The sequence below is a fragment of the Crocuta crocuta genome, unplaced genomic scaffold (genome assembly GCF_008692635.1).
Source record: "Crocuta crocuta isolate KB4526 unplaced genomic scaffold, BGI_CrCroc_1.0 scaffold19, whole genome shotgun sequence".
Lineage (NCBI taxonomy): Eukaryota > Metazoa > Chordata > Mammalia > Carnivora > Hyaenidae > Crocuta > Crocuta crocuta.
Genome location: NW_027551565.1, coordinates 2,943,065 through 2,966,655, shown reverse-complemented (window position 1 = coordinate 2,966,655; position 23,591 = coordinate 2,943,065). Strand labels below are relative to the sequence as shown.

Genomic DNA, 23,591 nt, shown 5'->3' with positions numbered 1-23,591 from the left:
AGGTATTTTGTAGGCTTTGTCTCAATTTAAAATTGAGTTTGTCTGTGTTCCTGTAACTGTGCTAAGATTCTAGGTTTGGGAGATGGCCACCACAGAGATGATGGGGCTTTCTCATGGCAACCCACCAGGGGGTACGTGATCTCAACATGACTTATTATCAGTGATTCAGCTATGATCACTTGGTTGATGGGGGTGTCTTCCAGGATTCTTCTGTTCCTCAGGAGTGAGTCACTAGATCCGGCCTACACTTAAGTGTTGGGAATTAAGCTTCCCCTCCTAGAGGGAGGATTATCAAACAATTTGTGGACACATGGCAAAATCACTAGAGTAATTGATAAATATTTGAGGGGATAGGTATTTCGAGGCTAGGCAAATAGTCTGTTTCTTTTTAAAGTTTAGCAATAGTCAGTGGGTGTTGCCTGCAGAAATTATTGCTGTGGAGTTTTAATGGTGATATTCTGTTTCCTTCATTCCTTCCACATTTATTAATTGGAATTTTTTGTTAGAAGGATTTGTTTCTTCTTACCAGTGGATTTATGTATTTAATTTTTTATTTATGTTACTATGGACTCATGGATTTTTCCTCTTTGAGTTATAGTCCAATACTACTATTATTTTGTTACTCAAATTGTTCCAACTTGGGCCATTGGAAAGTCTTTCGGTTTTGTTCTTGTACTTTTTGAAGTGTCCTCATTTTTTATAGTGTTTCCTTACTTTCTGGTGCTATAAAATACTCCAGACTTATCTTTCATTTTCTTGTCCCTAGACCTAGAATTAGCCATTTCCCCAAGGAGCCCTGATACCTTAAATTGGAGAATGATATTTAGAAGCCAGGATCTTGGCACTATACCCCATTACTACTGGGATGCCACTGCTTGACCGTCCTTGCAGACAGAGCTAGGAAACAGATGTCTATCATTAACCTAAGTGTGTATCACTAACCTAAGTTTCCTATGTTGCTGTAACGAATTACTGCAGACTAAGTGACTTGAACAACACCAATTCATCTTATACTCTTGAAGGTCAAAAGTCTAAAATAGACTTCAGTAGGCTAAAATTAAGATATTGACAGGTTAGTGTTACTTCTGGAGGCTATAGGAGAGATTTTGTTTCCTCACCTTTTCTGTCTCCTACAGGCCTCCTGCATTCCTTGGCTTATGGCCTTTTCTTCCGTCTTCAAAGTCCGCATCATAGCATTTCAGATCCACATCGCATCACTGTGACACTCTTCTTTTGTTGTGTGACACTGTCACATCTCCTCCTCTGACTCTTTTAAGGATGGCTGTGATTACATTGGACCCACCTAGCTAATACAAGTTAATCCCCCCATCGCAGGGTTCTAAATGTGATCACATCTGCAAAGTCCCTTTTGCCATGGAAGGTAACATATTCACAGGTTGCAAGGATTAGGATGTGGACATCTTTATGGACGAGTTATTCTGCTACCTACCACTTTACATATGAACAGCTACTAAATTTATGTATGAATCTACCTGTGTTTACATATACTAAAATAAACATGGGTTCATACTGATCTCTGGATCTATTTTGATAATAGAGTCAATGCAATTTACATTTAGATTGGATGTGAGGGATGAAAGGAAGAGAGGGGTCCAGGATGAGCTAAGCTTTTGACCAGAGCAAGGGGAAGAACAAAGCTGCTATCAACAGAGAAAAGCAGGACTATGGGCAGAGCAGCTTTTGTAGGAAAGAGCAAGAGTTTAGTTTTGAGAATGGTGAGGTTTAGATTTTATTTAAAATGCAAGTGGAGCTATTGACTAGAAGTTTGGGTATAAGAGTTTAGAATTTCGGAGGAAAGTTTGAGCTGGATATACAGCTCAAATTTTAGAGCTATTGGCATATAGATTGCATTTCACGCATGGATGATATCACCAAAGAAGTGAGTGCAGATAGAGAAAAGATCCAAGGACTGAGTCCCAGCATTTTCCAGCTTTAAGAGATTGTAAAGAAGAGTAAAATGAAGGGGAGGGCAAGTTTAAACAGGTGGATTTTAGCTGCGTTGGTAATAGGATAAACCAGAACAGCTCTGACTTGAAAAGATTGTTTTATGATGGATATGTAACTTTAAAATGGATACTGAAAACCAGTAGGAAGAATACTTAGTATTAAAACATACAAGGATATCATCTTAAAAGTATTATATCAAATAAAATATTTTTCTCAATCTCAATAGAAGTCAGTATTTTTCTACTTGCCTCTTATAGAAGAAAATTGAGGGAAAATATCCCTAAACCTGTATTCATTATTTATCCAAATAGCCAAGCTCCTGGTTCTACTGAGATTTATTATAATCCATTAGCACCAAAAGCATGGATTATTGCCGAAGTACTAGACTTTGGCCTGGACTTAGTATCACGTACTGTCTTGCTGTTTTGTTCGACTTTCTGGGTCGCAAGCAGTCTTAGAAGTTCTAACAAAAACACAAAGCAGCCAGTTCCTCAATTTACTAGACCTATAAAGCAAACAAAGTTGATTTTGACTATTGTATGAGGGAGATAGTTAGGGAGAAAGCACTCTTCAAAAACAATTGCTTCAAGTTCTATCACTTCTTTGAAACTCAGCACATTTTCTACGGAACTATAGAGGTATTAGTCCTTATTAACAATCTTATTATCCTCCAATTCTCATAGTGCCAATTATGTGTATGGAAACACACAAAACAGTATTATGGGCAAGATTACAACAAATAATCCTTTCCACTTCAGTCTAAAAATATCCATTCCAGGGTAGAGATCAGCAAAGTCAAAAGAATTGCCGATTACAAAATGAGTCATAACATCGGTCCATTGATTGGAGATGTAAATGTAATTTCCTCTTAAATTACCCTTGGGTGACAATTTAGCAGTATTAGATTATGACGATTGCATGAGTTTATCTAGGTACTTTTCTATTTAGTTTAGCAGCTATCTCAAGAGGCCTGGACTGTGGGGAATCAACATAAATACAGACTGCTAACAGATGAAGCTTGTTCAGAATCTTGCTTTGACTGGCACTTAGGGTTCCTAAAATTACTCATTCAGATACTGGTTGCAGGATATATTTTAAGCCCAAAGCAATGTCACATGCTTTCCAGGCATTGGTGAGTTTGGGGTGTGTGTGTGTGTTTGTCTGTGTGTACGTGTGTGTGTGAAATATGCTCATTCTAAGGGAACTTAGACGATTCCTTAATATTGACTGGTGAATGCATGATTCTACTAGAAATTATTCTTCCATGAGGGCTGAAATGAGTAGTGTCAGTACACCCAACAGAGGTGCCACATTTGGCAAAAGTGAAGGCTGCCCCTGCCTCTCCAGGTTTTTTTTTCCCTCAAGCCAGAAGATTATACAAACACTTAAGAATATAAGAATTTTCATACCATCTGACACCATAATAGTTCCAGTTCACAACAGTGAAATAACAATGCCATAAGAATGGATGAGTAGGTTTTAAAACAGAATGAAGCTTTTTATAGGTCTCTGTCCGGTATTAAGCTGTATCTCCTTCTGTTTAATTTAAAGATAAAGATTCATGGCCCAAGCTATGATACATTTAAGGTCTACAGACAGTTCTTTGTTGTGTGGGATACTCACTTTTTTGTTTTATCCCAAAAAAAGTATGTATAAGTAAATGCTGAAAGCAATTCTCTTCAAATAAGTTGGTATCTGGGGTACCTGAATGGCTCAGTCAGCTAAGTGTCTGACTTTGGCTCAGGTCATGATCTCACAGTTCATGGGTTCAAGCCCCATGTCAGGCTCTGTGCTGAACACTTGCTCAGAGCCTGGAGCCTGCTTCAGATTCTGCGTCTCCTTCTCTCTCTGCCCCTTCCCGCTCATACTCTGTCTCACTGTATCTCTCAAAAATAAATAAATGTAAAAAAAATTTTTTTTAATTTATTTCTGAGAGAGAGAGAGACAGTGTGAGCAGAGGAGGGTCAGAGAGGGAGGAAGACACAGAATCTGAAACAGTCTCCAGGCTCTGAGCTAGCTGTCAGCACAGAGCCAGACATGGGGCTCAAACCCACGAACTGTGAGATCATGACCTGAGCCGAAGTCAGATGCTTAACCGACTGAGCCACCTAGGTGCCCTGCCAAGTTTTTTTTTTAAGTTGAAAAAATACAGCATTGAAAAAAGTAGGCCAATGCTGTATTAGTTTGCAAATGTATGAAAATATAGAGGCCCCAACTGGTTCTGTGCCATGCAGCAGATCTGCAGAGAGGTAACCTTGGGATTTCACTATTATTTTAATAAACTAGGTGAGTGAGTGAAACTCTGGGGTTTATTCAACCACCTATTTTTATTTGTTGTCTATATTTCTAGCTTGACTTAACTAGAATGAAAAAAATGAACTAGTAGACAAAAAAGAATAATTATAGAACCAAGTGAGGTTCTTACGCAGAATTTCCATGATTTAGTTTCATGGATGTTAGTAATTGTTGCATGGCAAAAAGGCCTTCATGGCCAAGTAAGTTTGGGAAAAGCTGCGCTTAATAAAGTTGAACAGATTTCTTTACTGAAAGACTGCTCAGAATTTTTTATATGATAATGTACATTTTGAATCTCTAAGAAAGGGATATGTATGTATACATATCTTTACACACATAGATAACAGATACAGATATGTGTATATATATTTTCAAATATATTTTATATAGATAAGTATATTACATACAAATAAATATATACAATACACACAAATGTATACATTTATATATGCATATGGTTTTTTAAATAGTGTATATATATATGGTTTTTTAAATAGTGTATATATATATGTATATATACACACACTAGAAAGTTGTGTACCCCACATCTGGCACCTAGTTGAATCATTAGCTGACCGTGTGATTTTATTTGAGTCACTTAGCCTCTCTGGACCTTATTTTCTTCCTCTGCTAAATTAAGAGAGTGAACTAGATGACCTTTCAGGTCTTTTGAAGTTCTAAGAACTAAGTCTCCATTTTGTGGAAAGATATCATTAACCTTGTAGACATCGACCACAAAATCTGTACTAAATATCATCAGCTTTTCCTGATGATGCATCATGGATCTATAAACGATGTATTTATCTAAACCCTTCTTTTAGCTGTGAATCAGCATTTTAAAATAACAAAAGCTTACTGAGCTTGCTTCTTCTCTACTTGGCTCGAAACAACTGGTATACATTCAATTGTGTTTCTTAGTTCTTATTTCCAGTGCTTGGGGTAAGGCTGTGTCAAAAGTCCACTTGGTTTTAGGCTACCACCACAAAGCAGCTCTCTTCTAAATTCAAACACCTGAGGTCCCGGGTACCTTCCCTTAGTCATCTTGAAATCAGTTCTCTTTGGCCCCCTAGGCCACTCAATATCATACCCAGAGGCATTTTCCCAAGTAGATTAATATCCTTGGCAGGTCTCTCCAAATAATTTGCCTTCCCAGGAATATCTGATTCTAAGGTACAAATTAAACAATATCATTCCCTTTGGGATCTGAGGATGGGACGGCATCTGGACTCATGTAGGCTTGGGCAGTGTGGACCACTTTCTCAGTGGCTCATATTATGATGTAAAGCTCCTGGTTTGGAGACCATAACGTTACCTTCTGGGGTGATAAATGTATTATTGTTATTCTATTGGTGCAGCCACAAGATGGCATTCTTTTTGTATATTTTCCCCTTTTGCTTAACCATTTCCTGGGACAGAAGTTATTTTGTGTGAGGCACTCTTCAGTCTTCACAGTTTATGGAAATAACTAATCTTGATAAAACAAATGGATATTTTCTTGCCAATATCAACCAAAATGGATGGATGAGCTGTTTTAGTTGAGAGGAAAATTATCCACAAAACATAATGTTTTAGATTATTTATAGACATTGCCTCAAAAAGAAAGCTCAGAAGAATCTCCTAACAACAAACTCAATTTTTTATAGAAGAAAGAATTGGCAAGACTTGAAAATGATTCTCCATAATATTGTTTGTCTGATGAGACAACATTTTTAAGAAAAATGGCATGAATAAAACAATGGTATTGATTCACCTCTTTTGTTAAAACATGTATATATTTACGATTTGAAGAGTACCAGTTTGTGGTAGACCAAGGAGCATGGATGTTTAGCAGATGACTGTGATATTGATCCAAACATTCTGCCTCTTTCTAAATGGGAGCCAAGAATATGGTCTAGTTTATAACTTCTGGTTTCTTTTTTTTTTTTTTTTTTAAATATTCACACATCCCCCATCCCCTAAGGAAACAACAGTACATACAATCAAAAGGAAATATTTCTTCTGTTCTTTGTTGGGTCAACTCATGATAATTAGAAGAGAATTGCCAGTTGTATTTTAAATGAGAAAAATTATATTAATAAAATGTTTTCTTCCGGTATTGCCCACACAGTGATTAAATTGTCTGGGCCAATTTGTGGGGTAATCATGACTTTCTAACTTCTCAGAATAGCCTACGTATGTTCTGCTTTGTCCCAGAACAATACCCTAATCTGCTGGCATGCTGACTTGCTGTTTCATTGGGAAGGCACGCTTGGCTTCTCACGGGATTGAATACAATGATTCCCTTCCTGGGAGTACCCAACCCCAAGAGTTTTCTGATCTGAGTGGCATAGTGTTTCTTACAACCAATTAATCATTCTTTGTCCCTATGTAATGTTCAGCCATTTGTAGTTTCCTTGTCTACTATTCGCAATATATCTTCCTTGATTTGTATATGAAAAAGCTATGTTGGGCCTTCCTCTTAGTTTATAAATTGAGTAGAAAGGCGTAAGGTAGGTATGGAAATAAGCTGCAAGAGAGCCTGAGGCAGAGCTCCTTTGTGGCAAAACTGTTAAGTAGTTGAATGGAGGAAGAAGAGGGAGAGGAGGGGTTTTTACAATTCTTTTCTAGAATTTCCTCCTGCCACTTCCTCTAAATTTTTTTTTTAATTTTAATGTTTTGTTTATTTCTAGGAGAGAGAGACAGCGTGAGCAGGGGAGGGTCAGAGAGAGAGGGAGTCACAGACTGAAACAGGCTCCAGGCTCTGGGCCGGCAGTCAGCACAGAGCCTGACGCGGGGCTCGAACCCACGAACCATGAGATCATGACCTAAGTGAAAGTCGGATGCTTAACCGACTAAGCCACCCAGGCCCCCCCTTCCAAATTTTAAGACACACACACACACACACACACACACACACACGTACGTGTACACATACACACACACACTCCAATCCTTGCTGTCTCTTTTTGCTTCTCCATGGCCTCTCCTGAGCCCTGTTTATCCTCTACGGACAATCAGTCTTTCTTAAGGTTTTATGTTTTTCTCTGTAACATTCACTGATAATAACAAAAGGTATGCTCCCTCTCAGTATTATTTGCATCTTCTACAGAACTTAAAATCAAAAGCTTTAACAGTTCAGAGCCTGAAGCCTGTTTCAGATTCTTTGACTCTCTCTCTGCCCCTCCCCTGCTCATGCTGTGTGTGTCTCTCTCTAAAAACAAATAAATGTTAAAAAAAAAATAAATAGAATTATTAGTGTTAATATTTGTGATAAGAGACAGATTTGTGATAACACAATGGATCACTATTAGAAATAAATCATTACTGGGGTGCCTAGGTGGCTCAGTCCATTAAGTGTCCCACTCTTGATTTTGGCTCAGGTCATAATCTCACAGCTGTGGGACTGAGCTCCTCCAGAGCATGGAGACTGCTTGGAATTCTCTCTCTCTCTCTCTCTCTCTCCCTCTCTCTCTGCTCTTCCCCTGCTCATACTCGTATGTGTTGCATGCGTGCTCTCTCTCTCCATTTCTCTTGAAAAAATAAACATTAAAAAAAATAAATGATCACATATCGAAGTAACAATCACCTGAATTTGCTGCAATAGATTTTATCTAGAATTTTCTGTCAATACTGCTTTCTGATCTGGAAATAGCAAGCAGATAATTTTATTAGGTAATAATAACTGATGAGGTTTTGGGGGGGAACAGTGGGGTTCGTGGGGTCCAGAGCCAATGACCAAGAAAGAATTCTTGAAGATATCTTTGGTGCAAAAAGGTGATTTTATTGAAGCACTGGGACAGGACCCTTGGGCAGGAAGAGCTGCCCCAGGACAAGGAGGAGAGACTGGTTATATACTATGGAGTTGGGGGGGGGGGGGATAAAGTGCAGGAGAAGTTTCCAGTGAGATTTTCATATGCTAAAGACTCACAGGTTACTGGACAACTAGCTATTGTCAAGCTAAGGTTGTTTTTCCCTCTAGCAAAGCATTAGCACTTAAAACAGTATGGAGTTCCTGGAGAAACATTTTACCCTGCCAGCCTCAAGTATTTGTCAATGAGCTGCACGTTATAAGGAAATTTAGTTCTATCTGCCATTTTCTTCTGCCTTTGTTTCCCACATCACTATGGAGGGGTGATGGAGACTTAGGTCCTGCAGGACTATCATCTCTATGACTTAACCATTTATTTTTCCCCTTTCCTTTATTCTTGGGCAGCCAGGAGTCCCCAAGGAATACCACACAATTCCCACCTGGGGGTGGGGATGGCATGTTTGCAGCCTCAGCTTGCCTTATGCTCCTTCTTCAATGATCTAAATAAAAATTTACACTTTCCTGTTCTCTAATATTACATACATGCAAATACTTTTTAAGTTGAAAACTCCCTTTGTTAATAATAGACTACCTTCAAAAGAAGCATCATGTTTTAAGGGCATTTTGATGAGCATTTTGAAGAGTTCCCAATTAGTGATATTGATAGACCTATTGTGACTATTCACACCATTACCCGTCATCCAAGACTGACTTATGGCTTAGATCTTTGCCTTCCTGACTAAGTACGTTTGGTAAGATTTTATGTTACATCCATCCAAACTGGCTGTTTCGTTATCAGAATAGGTTAATTCAGGTTCCGCAACAAGACAGGGACACAACCCTCTGTGGCATCCCTCTGTCTTTGCTGTGTGCTATTTGCAGGGGACAGGCAGTGCCTATGTTCATCACATAATCAGTGTTTTTCCCATGGCCACACTCCAAAGGACACTTTGTCTTTCTCCATGGAGTGGCTGGAAAGGGTCCAGGAACAGGCAAATGCAAGATCAGGGATTAGGGAGATTTCCTTAGAAGGTGGGCTAAAAATGAAGTCTAGAAAGACCAGGGCTACAAGGTGATAGAAAGGACCTTGTAACAGTTGCCTGGTAGTGAGAAGTTTGCGTATTCAATTCCTGAATGGGCAACAGGGCAGATGTGCCTTGAAAACATAAGAGTCATTTTAAGATAAGCTAGAGAGAGAATGAGCCTTCATCTCCACTCTATTCGCTATTGATCCTCTCCGAGTTATGGTTGCATCTGGATAGATGTTGTAGATGTTTTCTTTAGGAGTTAGCCACCTTCAATTAAAAGTAGAGACTACCTGAGCAATTTAAGACCATGTGGCATAAGATAAGAATTTAGACCCCACCATTTAAGACTCCACACTCATTCCAGATAGGAATATTATTTTTTAGTTGAGAAACATGGCCTTTTGGCAATCAAAGCCAGTGCTCATGAGCTGATAAAAATGATAAAAAGCCAGTGCACGCTAAGTTGCTGCCGCAGGTGACATGACATGAACAGCTGTTGCAAAATCCCAGACCTTGATTCCTGCCAGACCACAGGCTACTGAGCCCAGAAAACAAAACCATGACTCATGCTGAACATTCACGGCTCCTGATGTGGATACAGTCACACACACACACACACACACACACACACACACACAGAATGCCACAGGAACTTGGACTCTGTTACCTGGCTGTCCACGTGTCTGTAAGGACGCCACCCTCACCTGTTCCTGACAGAATCCAAAGACATTTTGGGAACTGCTCCCCACATCGAACACTGTGGAAAGGATTGTGTGTCTCATAAGGAAAGTGCATGCTTTAAAAGGGCTCGTTTTGCAGAGACTGGATGGCTCAGTCGACGTCTGACTCTTGATTTCAGCTCAGGTCATGATCTCACGGTTTGAGAGTTCGAGGCCTGCATTGAGCTCTGCACTGACAGTATGGAGCCTGCTTGGAATTCTCTATTTCCCATTCTCTCTCTGCCCCTCCCCCACTTGTGCTGTCTCAGTCTGTCTCAAAATAAATAAATAAACTTAAAGAAAAAAAGAACCAGTTTTAACTTTGTTGCCCAGTTCTTCTGGGACTCTATGTTTGGGGAAGATATAAGTTTTGAGTCTGAATCTTTCCTTGAGAGTCAGTCGGGCAATCTTGGGAGTCTTTCTAATCCCCATGGTTGAGTGGCAGCCCTCAGGATGCTATGGCCATCATCAAAAAAATGGGTCCATTCCAGTTCTATGATTCTCTGATTTGGGACTTGGGCAAATAAAGACCCATCTTCTGGATCTAAGACTGTATCCTGAAAATTTTTTAAATTTGGAAGTCAGTGACAAATAGTGGAAAGTGACACAAACGATTCCATGACAGTATGGAACTGAACTTCCCAGGCTCAGGCAGTTACCACAGACAAGAGAAACAGGCCGTAGTCTGTCTGGTTGGGTGGACAGGAAGTGGTGAAGACCGTGGCAAACTACTGGGACCAGGTCTTGTCTAAAGAAAAGGGGGAGAAGCTGAAGCTTGGCACTAGCTGACTGTCGCCACATGAAGAGACGAACTTAAGGTTGTTGACTCATCCAGTTTCTTTCAGAAGCCAGAGATCCAGCTTAGTAAATTATACTCCTGAGCTTTAAATATTGGCCACTAATTCAAGTTGTAAAAAAAAAAAAATAGTAATTGCTTTGTGCGTCAGATAGGACAAGTGCAGATTAGCTATTAGCTGTCAATTTTTTTTAAGCTTATTTATTTTGAGAGAGAGAGAGAGAACATGAATAGGGGGAGGGGCAGAGAGAGGAGAGAGGGAATCCCAAGCAGGCTCCAAGCTCAACATGGGCCCAACATGGGCCTCGATCCCACCAGCTGTGAGATCATGACCTGAGCCTAAATCAAGAGTTGGACTCTTAAATGACTGAGCCACGCAGGTGCCCCACTTTTTGACCAGTGGTACAGGAAGACATCACAATATCAACATTTTGATTGATAATCCCTTACATGGGATTTTCTAAAACTGAGTTCCTACTAACTGAGAAGACAGAACACTTACTCTGGCGATATAGCACAATGCCAGTGCAGGGGTGAATAATCTTTGAGGGTTCACCCTTTGTTCCTTAAAAATCCATGCTAATTTTGCATTCTTCCCCACAACACATGTGGGTTTACTTTAATTTAAAATTTTGTTTTTAATTGCTTACTTTTCTACCAATTGGTACTTCTGGTGGTTACTACCTGTTGGTTCTATTTCCTGCATTCCAGTGTGAGAATGTGTCCTAGGATACGAAGTAACATAGTTACTCAGTGGGTAGGTAGGTAATGGAATTGGTGGTACGGCACCTTCAGGCCACGTTGTACTACTTGCAGCTTTCCACCAAATTCAACCCATGAAAGATTTCAGTGAGGGTCTGAGGTTATAGTTCCCATCATTTGGGCTTAGTTCCCAGCCTCCCTGTCTCCTCACTCCCATTTCCCCATTTATTTATTAATTTTTTTTAATGTTTGTTTATTTTTGAGGGAGAGACAGAACGTGAGGGAGGGAGGGGCAGAGTAAGAAAGAGACATAGTCCAAAGCAGGCTCCAGGCTCTGAGCTGTCAGCACAGAGCCTGACACAGGGCTCAAACTCACAAGAGCCTCAAGATCATGACCTGAACGGAAGTCAGATGTTTAACTGACTGAGCCACCCAGGTGCCCCTCCCCATACATTTATGAAGCACTTACTGTCTTCCAGGCAGAGAAATGGAAAAGTAAAGAAACACCTTAAAATCCAACATGGAAAGTGAAATCAGAGGTGCTGGGGTAGAATCAGGGGTCCTGGATATAGAAGGTTATGTGCCTGAGTTACATATTCTTTTTTCCCTTTCCAGAGATTCCTCCAGACAGTACCCTTGTTTTGATTATCTACTGGTACATAAACTTAGCAGGGTAAAACAATAACCCTAACTTGCTATTATTACCTCTTTTGGTTTTGTGAGCTAACTGGACAGAAGTTGCTCCAGGTTTCTTCCCTGTTGCAGTCTGACAGTGAGTGCATCTAGAGTTCTCCTCTCTCTTTCTCTCTCTCTCTCTCTCTCTCTCTCTCTATTGTTTTCCCCTCTCCATAATGACTCCTTCTAAAGGACTTTTCATTTCCTGGCCTTCTGACTGTCTTCCTCAAGCAACCATATTGGTGCAAATCTATGGGAAGCCCTCTCCCACATGCTAAAGTCAAGGAGCGCCATGAAAAGCCAAACTGTTTCACCAGCCAGTTTTGGTGATCATCTGGTGCCCCCACAGAGCCTATGGGTGATTGTCTCAGAACTTGGAGGTCTGGAAGGGTCCTGGGCCTAATCCCACAAACAGGCTACATATGTTATGTACATCATTGACATTATAGACTATTTGAACCCAGAGTAAAAATGGTAGAACTTTCTGAAGCATCAATGAATTCAAACACTTGGGAAGAAAAATAAATTATTTCACAGGACCTTTAAAATATCAGTTTTATATTAAATTCAAATGCCTGAATTTTAAATAATAAAAACAATACTCAAGGAAAGGTTCATTTGTGTGGGGACCCTTGTGAAATTCTCAGTGTGTGCATTCAGCTTCCTCTCCTACATTTGCATTCTTTCTGGAAGAGTTGAGGAATCACGAACTCTGCCATGTTACTGTTGAAAATCAAGATGAGAGTGTTCACTCTTAGTGGAGGATTTGAACTTAGGTCTTACTGATTCTAAGAGGTGTTTTATCTCTCATAATTCTTGTCTTTCAGGACATCGAAGCAGGGAGACCTTAGCTGTTGCTGCTGTGGGATCATGATTATCCAAGCCCAACGGTAAGTCCTACACTTAGTTAGTTAGTTAGTTAGTTCCTTCCTTCTGCTGGACTCACCATTTTTTACTTATGGGTAGTACTAGATGGTAGTACTAGATTGTGATAGCTACTATTTATGGTGGTGTTTAATTGTTGACTATATTTATCATGCCTTCTTTTCTATCTACTTCCTCATACAGGAAAGGAATTTTCCTTCCGAGGGAGTTCTGCCTGATTTTATGTGGTCTTGGCTTGGCTGTACCATCAACCACATGCTCCTGCTCTGCCCCCCTCTCTATCAACTCCTACCCCCCTTCCTTGACCACAGATCAAAACATCCAAACTAAACGGAGCCAAATCAGGAAACCACTTATGTGAATTTCTTTCACTACTGTAACAAGTTAGTACAAACCTAGTGGCTTAACACAACCAAAATTTATTCTTTCACAGTTCTAGAGGCCAGAGCCCCAAATTGGTATTGGCATAGCTGGTTCCATTCGGAGGTGCTGGGAGAGAATCTGCTTCTTGCCTTTTCCACCTTCTACACCTGTATTCCTTGTCTTGTGGCTCCTTGCAGCTTCAAAGCACATCAATCCAATCTCTGCTCCCGTAATCACAGTTCTCAGTTCCTCCTCTCAGACTCTGATTCCTTCTGCCCCCTTCTTCTGAAGATCCTTGTGATAACATTGGGCCCACCTGGATAATCCAGAATAATCCTACCATTGCAAGGCCTTTAATTCCATCACATTTGCAATGTCCCTTTTGGCTCACAAAGTAACATATTCGTAGGCTACAGAGATTAGAATGTGGACATCTTTGGGGGGCAGGGCACTTTTTGTATACCAGAGCATTCTTCTGAGAAAGCAGTTCATCCAAAAGTGGACATGTGACCTAAACAGGAAAATTAAATCTTTCCATGGGATTATTATTAGGATGGGAGGAGAAGTTATTTTTCATGGGAGTGGCTAATCTTGAAGAAAATTATGATGGTGCTGCTGGAAATTCTCTTTCCAGTTACTGGGCAAAGCTCATCTGTGGCAGGAGGGAATGAAGCCAAACAATTGAGAGTTGTAGCCAAGAACATGTAAGCAAAGGGCAGTGGTGATAATATTTGAGCACCTGTATCCAGCTACACTTGAAACCAGACCTACTTGTGATTTCCCAGGCTCTGGAACCAATAAGATCTCTTTCTGCTTTGAGCTGAATTTATATACTAATGACTTTATCTTTTTCTTAAACAATGAGAAGGAAAGGGAGATGGGAGCCAACCCAATTATTTTTCTGTTCTTTCAGGGATAGGATAACGGTTTGAATATAAATGAAATTGAAGCTGTCAAAATAAATCTTTATAAACATCATTAAGTTTTGTTTTCTTATGTCTATGCTCTACCAAACTACAGCAGGGAATTAGAAGCTAACTATATTAAAAAATATGAATGTGACTGTAACTGGAATGTTATTGAAATAATACATTCTTGACTTTTTGCCACTGTTTCCTCATTTCCAAAAGGAAAGAAAAGAATATTTCTCTTTCACAAGAAGCCAATTCTTATAGACTCCCTTGTCTAGAGAGAAGCAGGTGCATTGTGTTAGCAACTTTTTATCTTTCAGGCCTGGAAATGTTTGTTTGGAAAGGTTAGGTCCATTAAGAGATTATCATTGACTTGTCCTGAAAGGATGTAGTTAGAGAAACTGATGTTTATAGAAAGAGTGGTCCAACCTTAAAGGGAGGGTATAGAATGGTGGATTACAGTGGTCATATTCCTTTAGGAGGTGAAGGTTCTTTCCTTCCCCTGGAGTCTGGGTTGGCTTTATGGCTTTTTTATGACCAGCAGAATATGGAGGAAGTGATGCCTTGCTAGTGTCAGCTCCAGAACCTTAAGGACAGCTTCCCCTAACTTTTTATTGAACCCCTTTCTTTTAGGATCCAGACACCTTGGAAAAAAGCACTGACTAGATGACTAAGTGATAAGAGGCCACACAGAGAGACTGTGAGGGAAGAGAGAGGACCCAGTAGGACTTGCTAGCTCCAGGAGCGCTGACGGTTGAGAGCCGTTGCATGAAGGTTTTCAGCCAAATGCCACCTGCAACCACGATGAGACTTTCCCATTGAGGTCTGCCCAGATTGAAGAACGATGAGAGGTATTCGCTTGTATTTTAAGTTCTTAAAATAATTTAAGCTCTGGGGTTATTTGTTAGGCTGCAAAAGATCACTGAAACAGGTATGCTGCCTAAGATTGGGAATAAGGGATTGGCAGTGGGTACCATGGTGGCTGAGACTTGCATGATACACTTTTCTTCAATGCATCCTGTAAGGGGAGAGTGCCGCGTGCTTATTAGGAAACTGAGCATCAAGTTCCAGTCAGTGGGAGCCACGGAGAAGACTTCCGTGGCCATATTTGGCACAGAAGGTGGAGGATTCTGATGGGTTGGGCCTTTGGGAAAGTTTTTTAATAGGACATGTTTCTTTACCTTTCCTCCTTCCTGTCTGTCTGGCAGATGTCATGAGTAGAGCTCTAGCAATCATCATAAACCATGAGACACCTCTGTGCATGAAAATTATGCACTAAAAATGGCAGAGCAGAATATTGGAAGGATCTTAAAACTTAGATGGCTTTGTGGAGCTGCTGTATCTGGAGTCCTGACTTCCAGATTTCTTTCACTAGATGGCGTAACCATTATTTCTTCAAGACGCACTAGGTCTCATTTACATTTGACTGAAGGCATTTCCTCGCTGATATACCCCACAAAATGACAAAAAGTTGTGTTTTCCCCAGACCTTAGTACATTATGAAATGAACCATATTTAACATGATTTATAAAAGTAAAGAAATGGAATGTTTCCCTTACCTTTGTTTCACGATGCAGATCTTTTAGGTTAACGGGTCTTTAGAAAATAGTAGCCTTCGAGCTCATGGAGACACTATAGCTAACCAGGTTTCTCTCACACACTGAAGACATTGTGAAAAAAGCTTGAGATTTAAGTGGATATAAACTTGGGTTGGGGTCCTAGCTCTTTTTCCTCAGACAGGTGAGTTACTCTCCCTGAACTTCATATGCCTTATGTGAAAAATGGAGGTAACACACCTGAGTGAGTTTCTGGGAGAATTTAATGAAGTACCTCATGAAATACAATTTACACTCCTTGACACATAGGAAGTCCTTAGTAAGTGACAGTGTTATAGATTGTGCCTAGTGGAGAAAAGGGGACATTATAGAGAAAAGAACAGCAGAGTAAAGGCAGAGGAACACTAGTTGGCACAGAGAAAAGAAGGCTCAGCTGTGATGATAATGATTTTCAAAGCTCTGCTTTCTGCTGGCTTTTATTTTCCCAAGGAGCAGAGATACTAGTTATAGAAGGGAGAAACTATAGTTACCGGGTTATTAAACTAGCTTTAAACCCTAACACCCAGCTATACGCTCAGAATTTGAAAACAGAACAAAACCTCAAACCTGGGCAGTTGTAAAGAAAAGAAGCCAGTATGAATGAAGAATTCACTTTCAGTTATTTCTCCAGCAAAAATTGATGACTTCCAGTGTTCCAAGAACTGAGGATATAGTGGAGAACAAGGGAGACCAAGTGCCTGCACTGGGGGAAGCTTTCATTCTGGTGGTCCAGGGCAGGCAACATGGATGTAGATTAGTGCACGTACTGTCAGGTACTGAGGGATACATTGACGAAAGACCAAGCAGGTGAAAAGACAGAAAGAGATTATTGTAGGAGGGATGCTTTTTAAAATAGGCTTCTCAGGTCCAAAATTGTATCTAAAGAATGCAAATTAAATACGTAAAGATTAAGATGTTCTTGGTTACTGTATCTTCAACCCATCATGGGTTTTGTCTGAGGATCATAGAAAGAGATGCTGATCATGTTCTTCTTTATAGAAAGATTTCACAAAACAGCTGAATACACTTACTCAGGACCCTTAAACTAGTTATACAATCTCTCCAAGCCTCAGTTTTCTTAACTGTAAACATTAGATCCATAATACCCACTTTGCAAGGCTTGTGGGAAACCAAGTGAAAACATTAAGGTTTATGAAGTGCCTGGCATACTTTCAAAGCTGAAGGAATATTAAAAGTAGGATTTAACAAAAAGAAAGTGATCCAAACTAAAGCCAGACAGATCATTTGTGGAAAGACAAGAATTCTTGATTGTTGGGGTGATGACTTTGAAATTGAGCTTCTGATGGCGTTTGTGGATTACTGAGACATTTGGGGAGAGGAAGCACATGTGAATCCTTTAATTAGAATGAAGACAATGGGCTGGGTCCAATCATTCCTTCACATTTTTTCAAGTTCTGTGGTTCTGAACTTGGCTTCTGCCCTTTCTTTTTCAGGCTAGAAGTCAAAGTTTCCTAGATGGGAGTTCACTAACTTGTGTGGGAGCGCCTGCACTACAATCATCTGAGAACTTGTTATAAATATAGATCCCCTTGTCCCAGCTCAAGATTTTTGCCCCAACCCCCACCGCCCGCTCTAGATATTTTGATTCAGCACTTCCAGAGTGGGGCCTAAAAATGTCACTGAGACAGCATTGTACCCAGTTCCATTTTAGGTTGTTCATTCACTTATCATAAAAATGCTCTTCTCCTTTGAGTCTCCGGTGTAATTTTGCTAATCATTTGCCCTTAAGTTGTAAAAGGAAAATGATAAAACGCTATAGCAGTATTTCCCTAACATAACCTAACATTTTCCGTATATGACTTTCTATATCCATTTCAATCTAGTTACTATAGATTCAAAGAATCTCAAAACCTAAATTTCCACTTCCATCTTCAGGTATATTGTGCACATAGTAGGGGTAATTTCCTAACCCCTTTCTTTTATGAATTTTAGCTTAGAAAATAATGATACCATTACATTTAGCCAGATATCTAAAATTCACATTTATTTATTTTAAGTTTATTTATTTGAGAAAGAGAGGGAGCATGCATGAGAGAGAGTAGGGAAGGAGAAGAGAGAGAGAGGGAGAGAGAGAGAATCCCAAGCAGTTTCCTCACCGTCAGTGCAGAGACCCACTGCAGGGTCATGGGTCTCTCATAAACTGTAAGGTCATGACCTGAGCCAAAATCAAGAGTCTGACGCTCAACCAACTAAACCACCCAGGTGCCCCTAAGATTCTATTTAAAGATCCTTAAAAAAATGAACTTACCAGTAACTGCTATTGGTACAACTTGGTAAATAACTGAAAAAAAAAGTTAGATTTTTACCTCACACTATACACTAGTATAAATTCTAAATGGATCAAATATTTAAATGTAAAAATAATAAAACCATACAATTACTAAAATAATACATGGATAGATTTCTTTATATGATTTGAGTAAGGAAGGTCTTTCTAGGACTCGAATTTTAGATGTCATAAAAGATTAGGTAAAAACCCAAAATTCTTCATGACAATAAAAGTGCCACCAGAAATATGTTAAAAGACAAACAGTAACCTGGGAAAAAGATCTTCAGCTGATATTACAAACAAGAATTAATATCCCTGATATGCAGAGAGCTCCTTTAAATGAAAAACTATGTATACTTTTTAAAAGTTGGCAAGGCATAGGAAAAACAGAAAAAAGAAATGTAAATGGTCTCTACAACTTAAGAAGAGATGTTCAAAATTCCACAGGATAAAAAAGTTAACACTATATTAAGATACCATTTCTAGCCTCATATTGGTAAAATCTAACTTTGCCTTCAGGCACATTCATCTGTTGCTAGTGGGAATGTAAATTGGTACCACTCCTGTGGAGAGCAATTTGACACTAACAATCACAGTTACAGTTGCATCTACCCTTTGACGGGGCAAGCCCACTTCTGGGTATTTCTCCTACAGTATCTCTTCCTTTGTGCATGATGACATGTGTCTGAGGGTTTTCTGCTTCAGCTCTGTTTGTTGAAATAGTCCAAATGTCCAACAAAAGAGGATTAGCTAAATATCTCATGTACATTCAAACAATGGAATACTTTGCCACTGTAAACATGTGGACGCCATTCACGGATATGGAAAGCCTCCAAGATACACGGTTTCACAAGAGAAGAAAGGCCCAGAGCAACCTGTTAGGCTTCCTTTTGTGAAGGAAGGGCAGGAGGAGAGTGCATATCCATTAATATTTTGTATTTGAATGAAAAATCTTTGTTATAAGTAAATTAAGATAGTTGAGAATGAGGGCAGTTTGGAGTCAAGGACAAGTGCGTACTTTTTTTGTTTTGCAGTCACCATGAAGGTGATAATTTTATTTGAAACAAAAATATCTGATAATAGGGGCGCCTGGGTGGCTTAGTCGGTTAAGCATCTGACTTTCGCTTAGGTCATGATCTCGCGGTTCGTGGGTTCGAGCCCCGCATCGGGCTCTGTGCTGACTACTAGCTCAGAGCCTGGAGCCTATTTCAGTCTGTGACTCCCTCTCTCTCTGACCCTCCCCTGCTCACGCTGTCTCTCTCTCTCTCTCCTAGAAATAAATAAAACATTAAAAAAAATTTAAAAAATATCTGATAATAGTTATTTTTTAAGTTTGTTTTTGTTTTCGTGATCTCTACATCCAATGTGGGTCCTGAACTCCTGACTCTGAGATCAAGAGTTGCAGGAGCCAGCTAGATGCCCCTGACAATAGTTTTTAACATAGGTTTTACCAGTGAAGCAGGAGACTGTATTCCTTTTCATATTGTTTTGTTTTACATACCAGAAGACTGTATCACCTGAGATACAAAATGTAAAGGGCTTGATGGAAAACCACGAATGAGCAGATCACATGTGGTAAATAGTGTTTTAAATAAAAATAACATTTTGAGGGGCGCCTGGGTGGCTCAGTTGGTTGAGCATCCAACTTCGGCTCAGGTCATGATCTCAGTTCTGAGTTCAAGCCCCACGATGGGTTCAGCTGTGCTGACAGCTCTGAGCCTGGAGCCTGCTTTGGATTCTGGGGCTCCTGCCTCTGTTCCTCCCCTGCTAACATCTGTCTCTCTCAAAAATAAATAAAGATTTTTTTAAAAATTTTTAAATAACATTTTGATGAGAGGAATGTGAAGGAAACTACAGACCACCCCACGCCAAACACAAGAGGAAAACTCCCTAAGAAGGTGGTGTAAAAAACAGATTGCAGGGGCCTCCAGATAATTTTTCCATAGTGAGAGTGGACTAGCCATGAACCACGTGTGTTTAAAGATTTTTTTCCGTCAAAGAGAGAAATCCGTCTAGTGAAATGTTACTTTAAAAAGACTAAAAACCACGAAGAAAAGGTGTTATTAGTCCCCAACTGTATGTTTTGGCTGCAAGTAACAAAAGAACCTTTTCCTAGTGCCATAATCGGAAGGAAGTGGGCCTCTGATGTGGGTTCAGAGACTTAATAATGTCACAAAATTGCTTCTAAAGCCCCAGACATAAGCATGCATGTTCAAGGAGGATTAAAAGGAGGAACTGCTTTTACGAGAGAGAAAAAAAGAAAAAGAATAAACAGTAACTTTGCCTAAATTCCCGAGCACACTTTTCTCTCACCTCTCATTGGTCCAAATGTGTCACATGGCCATTCCTAAATGCAAGGGGCGGGGCTGGGAGAATGAGTATGTAGTTTTGCCGCTTTCTGCGGCAGGAGCAGAAAGTAGGAAGTTCCGGAAAGGTGAGCCCACAACGCCTGCCCTCGGTGATGGGTACAGCCACCCTCAACCTGCCCAAATGTAATGAATGTATCCCCAAGCAGGAATTCTGCAAATTGTGTTCTGTAGAATCTAAAAAAAAGCTAGGAAAAATGGATTCCAGGCTCAAATAATTTTGGGAAAATGTGGATTAAAGAAGAACTAGATTTCTCCTCCACAGGACATCTTAGAGTTTTTAATATGCTAATTAGCACTTGACATGGTGATAAATATGTATAATGAATGTCTCTATTTCAAACTATTTGTGTTAGGACACTTTTCTCCTAGCATGTTTATCAGCATTCCAGGAACAATGTTCTGTGGATGATGGTTACGGAAATGCTATTTAGATTAATTTTAAATCAACTAATGTTCCAAATATTTAGAAAAACATTCTTGCATATTGTATATATCAACTTACTACAAACTTACACCAAAAAACAAAACAAAACAAACCCAAAAGTGAACACATGGAAAGCAAAGCAAATTACATTTTATCAAATTCTCGGCTTTTAAAAATATCATGATGTGTGTGTGTGTGTGTGTGTGTGTTTTGACAGAGAAATTCAAATAAAAGCAGTTAAGTGAATTCTCTCTTAAACAAAAACAAATATATTCTTTTTTTTTCAATTTGGGTTATGAGCGGCCTTTGTCATTACCAGTTAGGCCCTCCTTACTGGGAGCAAACTGGTTTCTACATATAGGGCATGATGTACACTGTTGGGAAGAAGGAAGGATTTGAATTTAGGGCCCCATTAAATTTAGGTTTCTAATTAAAGCAAAAGATTCTTTAAAAACAACAAACAAACAAACAAAAATAAAACTAGTTTGACCTGGCAATTTATTGCTTTCGTCCTAAAGTTTTCTTTATAATAATTTTTAAAAAATGGAAGCCATATGCTTTCAATTCCTTTATAATTCTTGTTCCAAATGCAGTATTAAAAATTATTCATTCACACATTAGCTTCTGAATGGTCTTGGTTTTATTTAACCAACTTATTCCAGCTTTGAACTTGGCAGGTATAGAGGCTCAACCAGTTTTCAAAACTATGGACAACTGTTCTTTCAATTTCTTTGTATGACACCATGTTTCAGTCTTGGTGTTCTTGTTAATAAGAAGTACAGCAACTAATATTTATAGAGTGTGGGCCAAGAACATTATTTCATTTGACATTCACAAACATCTGAAGTAGATGCGATTATTTTGCCCATTTCACAGATGGGGACTGGGGTTTACAGAGAGGCTAAATAGTTCCTGAGGCCATCTCGTTTGTACAAAGCAGTGGTTTGATGGGAACTCGGGCTGTGTGTGCTTCATTCTGCCCCTGAACCACATGTCCGGTCTAAGAGTACTTGGAGATAGAGTTCATAAACCCATCTGGTTCTTCAAGATCTTTACAGAATCATAAATTTGTATGAATCCAAACATGCTTTGTTTACTGTTCACATGAATGAGTCTATATTTGGTAACTCCCAGGGTGCTCTCAATAATTTAAAAACCACAATGTTGAAACTGTCCTGAGAGGAAAAGATTAATAGGAACAAAGAGTTAGCTGATGCTATTTAATTGGGCAAACATGAGAGGCTGAATGTAAAAGAGAAAGACTAGTTCAGTTATGGATGGGATGCCACGTGGATGAGAATGCAGTTGTATTCCTGAAGCTTTAAGAGGAAACGGATGGTTTGCACGGCAAAAATCCATGCCACGTAGGAACACCACGATACTTTACAACTGAAGCCACGGTGAAATAAAAGCAGCAGAAATGCTAAAGTCTCAGATACCTGTTTTCAAAAAACTTGCCACAAACTAAGATGTATTATACATGGGCACCTTTGCAGATGTGCCGGGATTTACACTTTATCTGAATGGAATTCTGAAAGGGCACATGATCACAGATGAGAATAAATCACTTCTTCAAATGCAGAAAGGTTCCTTCTTTCATTTAGATATGTTGGAGTTTTGTTTTTCCTTCTCTTTGTTGTTACAGCTTGAGAAATGTTCTATCATGTGAAATAGATTATGCTCTGTGAAATCATTTGAAAGGATATTAAAGCCACATTGCAGCTTTGCATGGCATGTTACCTACTTTGGGGGTGTGGGAGGGAATTGTAGTTCATGATTTTAATAATCGAATACTCCGAGGTGAGTATCAAATTTGATTTTTCAGGAAGAAGATCAAATTATGCTCCCCTGTTCTCCCACCCTGTCCCACTGAGAATAAAGGTTTTCAAGGGACTTTTCCTTGAACCTTTACCAAAACTACTACATGAGATACACACATGGCTGAAATGGAGTTGCTGCCTCCACTGATGTATGCAGTCACATGGAGTATCCCACAGACACATCAAATATCTATCATATGAAAGACGACTGTGGCAAAAGCTCCAATGGAGAAATGACACTTGGTAGGACCCAGAGTAGGCAAAGTTGAAGTTGACCTGAGGGTATTGTATTAGAGAAGATGTCACTGAGGAAGAGGCATCTGAGTTTGTGTTAAAGGATAAACAAGATTTTGACTAGAGACAAGTAGTAAGTAGCTTCAATCAACAAGGAGTAGTTGGATTTGCAGGTGGTTAAAGGTTGCATCTCCAGTTAAAGGATGAAATCTGATTGAAAGACACATTTGTTTCACATTTGGGTTGAAGATCAAAGGGCATGAGCTCATAGTCAACACACCCCATCCACCACTCAGAGCTTCAACTCAGCTTTTTTATTGCCTTTTTCTTAAAAGGTGAATCAAGTGCATGAGAAAACTTAGCATAAAAGACAAAAGCTAAAAAACACACAAAAAATGGACAACTTGAGGAAACCCAAAACTATAAACATGAGAACCTGGAAAGGAAAATTACCATTACTAGCCTTAGAGAGATAAGAAAAGATATTGCATCTCTGTAGCATGAGCGAGACACTATTATAATTAAAAAACCCAACTCTTAGAACTTAAAAAATACTATAGCCAGACATAAGAAAAAATAAGAATAATGCTATAAAGTAGAGAAAAGATCCTATAAAGCAGACTCTATTCATTTCCTGGGGCTGCCATAACAAAGTACCAGAGTCTGGGTGGCTCAAACAAAGGAAATTTATTTTCTCACATTTCTGGAGTCCGGAGGCTATAGATCAAGG

General features: G+C 39.4%; 1 long non-coding RNA gene across 1 annotated transcript in view; it reads left to right on the top strand.

The window, feature by feature from the left end:
• LOC144219986 (uncharacterized) overlaps positions 1-23,591 on the top strand; it is a 53,927-nt gene that overhangs the window by 2,995 nt on the left and 27,341 nt on the right. The window contains exons 2-3 of the long non-coding RNA XR_013331568.1: positions 12,798-12,860; positions 14,763-14,980. This is a non-coding gene — a long non-coding RNA (uncharacterized LOC144219986). The remainder of the gene's footprint in view (positions 1-12,797; positions 12,861-14,762; positions 14,981-23,591) is intronic.